At 33.0% G+C, this 3,402-nt stretch overlaps 1 long non-coding RNA gene across 1 annotated transcript in view; it reads left to right on the forward strand.

The window, feature by feature from the left end:
* Positions 1–3,402, forward strand: part of LOC107668180 (uncharacterized) — an 8,175-nt gene that overhangs the window by 4,317 nt on the left and 456 nt on the right. The window contains exon 2 of the long non-coding RNA XR_001631864.1: positions 2,065–2,066. This is a non-coding gene — a long non-coding RNA (uncharacterized LOC107668180). The remainder of the gene's footprint in view (positions 1–2,064; positions 2,067–3,402) is intronic.

A 3,402-nucleotide genomic window follows, 5' to 3' on the forward strand; every position in this document is an offset into this window, starting at 1 on the left:
TATATATAATACACTGTTTGTAGCTGAGAGGTTTTTTTTGCATTACAGTGGCATTAAACATTTTCATACATTGTATACATTTTTATTACAATTACAATCTGTAAAAAAAATCTATAAAACTGAACAGAGGATTCATAAATATTCATAAATATTTTTAGAGATATATGTCTAAAGCTGTAAATTTGTACGTTACAATCTGTCCAAAACTGAAATTGTTCACATCTGGGTTTTTTTTCAATCAGAATATTTAGACTTGTAGATATGTACAAATACTAATGAGATCACTTTGTATTATATCATGTCAGAAGCATTACCAGCATAACTAGCTGTCATATCAGACAATATCAGCAGACATTTCCCAGTTATTACAGACATGAAGTTTCCTTATGGATCTCTGTGGAGCCTCTCAGACAGTTTGTTCAGGCATCAGCTCAGTGTGAGGAGGGAGCCGCTGTCCGTGGTGCTGAATTGCCTGTTGTGTTGTCTGTAGCGGAGATTACCTTAAACCCTACTGACTGACTGACTGACTGAGCAAGCAAGGTGCTGATCTGGCAATACCAGCCTGCTGAGAAGCTGGAGTATCTATCTGCCCGTATTGTTGTGTAAGGATAGATATCTAAATGATCGAAAGCTTTTTGCTATTGCCTGTTGCTCCAATCCACAAGAAAAAAAAAAGCAAACTCTTGTAATCTTCTCCCTCTTTCTCTGTCTCCCTCTCTATTTTTACTCAGCCAGCATGCACTGTCAAACTAATCCTCTTTGGTTTTGAAGTTTGCACTTTGTGTGACTTCTGAAACAACCTCTCATTCTGGCATCAGATTCATGCATGCAGAAATAAAATATGAGAATGTGAGAGGAGAAATAACAACTGATGGACAGAACAGATAAAAATGAAAAGATGACAAGGAGATGAATGATCAATTAGCTGTGTGAAGCCAGAAATTTTAAGCAAGCAATAAAGCAAATGAAATTGCATCAAATTTGTGATCATTATTATGATGAAATCATCATACATTAAAGAAAATATTTACATTAAATATTGTCATATATGTAACAATCTATCCATCCATCCATCCATCCATCTTCTTTATCTTTACAGTAATGAGATTGATCTTTGGATGATAAATTATTCTTGATTTTAATGAAAATAATGTCAGATTGCACAATACATAAATAAATATATAAATACATTTATTTATTTAAAAGTAAGTAAGTAAATAAATGAATAAATAAATGTTCAATGTGAACTAGTGGGGCTTTAGTAAGCTGTTTCTGTTTTTTTTTTAATAAATATATAAATGTTCTTCTGAATATATGTAACATTCAAATCCGTTTTAATTCTGACAAACTCATTTATCATTTAGTCTAAGACTTCAGCTTTGCAATAATATATATATTTCACTGACTAATTTCTTAATTAGTATGAGGAGTGTACATAAAATCAAAACACTTTTATTATGTACTATTTGGTTTTCACCGAAATATCAATGGTTACTTTACTTCACATCAATATTTTACTTCACATTTCAATTAAGAAATTAATCACTAACATATTTTTATTGCAAAACAGAAGTCAAATATTGAACCTAATTTATTGAAGCTTCTATTTATTTTCCATTACAGTAATGAGATTGGGGTGAGAAATTGTGCTTGATTTTTATGAAAATAAAGGAAGAATGGAAATAAATTAATTAATTAAGAAAAAAAATATTTTTTTAAAATCTTGACAAATGGTCTGTCATTTGGTCTTAGAGAAGTCAATATTTGCAATAAAATATCTCATAGTGACTAATTTCTTAATAAGTGTGAGGAGCAGGCGATATATAATACATAATAAAAGTCCTGTTTTTATTTTATTTAGTTTTTATGGTGAGGGTTCATTACCCAACATCCAATTAAAACATTTAGTGTGCACTGAAATATTGATACTTTACTACACATTTCATTATAACTGCATGCTACTATCAGCATAATTTTCTTGCAGGCAAATACAATGTCTTATATCTTTCTTTTTTCTTCAGGTTTTGTGACATTCACTCAGCTAAAGGTGAGCTCAGGAATCAGACGTGAGAGAAAAAAGCAGACACTGACAATAGCTCGGGAAGCTGTGTTTGCATTATTTCATGCACCAAGTGCATTTAATTACCAGCTTCTAATTACTGCTTTGCGGATTCATCTACATCACTTTTTTGCCACCAAGCTCAATCTCGTCCCGGTCTGCTGTTAGCCATCTACCTCTTCCACACCCCGACCGGCCGAAATAAAGCCTTGCAGATAATTACAGAACATGGAGATCGCTTGCTCTGCGGTTTGGTTTAATTAGCTCTCCTTCCTTCATCTTTGCCTCTTTTCTCGTTTCCTTTCCTCCAAGCTGGCCGGCAAGAGAAAGTGTGCGAAATGCCTGAAAGGTCACTGATGATTCATATACAGCCCGTTGTTTCTCCTTCCTGTGTATTTATGGTTGTTTGTAGCATTCTGCTAAACTCCTGATGGTATCTGAATACGACACCGAGTTCTGCTGTTACCGAAGACCTCCAAAACATATGGATTCACTTCGGCAAATGTCAGGCATTAATTTGCTGTGAAACACTGGGCTGGTGAGCAGATGCTGAAGTGAGATATTAGCATTGGTGGAAAACGGAAAATTATTGAGTTAAATATGACAAAAAAAAGGACATTTACTAAAATATCAGTTTTGTCTTGTGCTAACAATCACTACAATCTGTTCCTCATCATTAGCCGTGACTGCTCGCGTATATCCACATCGACACAAGGACAAAGTCAAGGAAAAATATCTCAATTATGGCACACAGAGAGTTGAGTGCAGGAAAAGCAGCATCAATAGTGGATTGTGATTCAGTCAGCACTTACGGTCTTCATTTGAAAACTCAATTTTTCACCGCTGACATCTTTCAAACGACGTAAATGGAAAAACTGTTTATTTCTGCCTTGCAATTAAATACAGCGTAAACAACTTGTTCATGAAGCTCTGCAGTATTTCTATGGAAGAGCTTTTGGGGCTTTATTTAGTGTCTGGAATAATGTAGTCAAAATATCCACTGATCACAACCATCTGTGTCTGATTAGGCTGTAGTTATTTGATATGACTTGATTAGTTTTTAAATGAAAGTATACAAAGGCTCAACTGTAAAAGTCTGTGGTTTGTAAACCATTTTTGTTTGTTTGTTCATTTATTTATCTTTTTAGTATAGTTTATTTAGTTTATTCAAATCTAGCTATTTCATTTAAGTAATAGATGTTTTGTGATAAAAAGTAAAACTTTTCCATGTCACCATAAATGCCATCAGTTAAAAATAAATACTTTATAGTATGTTGAAATTACAATAATGTATTTTATTTTATTTTTTATTATTTTTTATTTTGAATTGCCAAATAATTTTC

This window comes from Sinocyclocheilus anshuiensis, unplaced genomic scaffold (assembly GCF_001515605.1).
Source record: "Sinocyclocheilus anshuiensis isolate Anshui unplaced genomic scaffold, SAMN03320099.WGS_v1.1 scaffold3228, whole genome shotgun sequence".
Taxonomy (NCBI): domain Eukaryota; kingdom Metazoa; phylum Chordata; class Actinopteri; order Cypriniformes; family Cyprinidae; genus Sinocyclocheilus; species Sinocyclocheilus anshuiensis.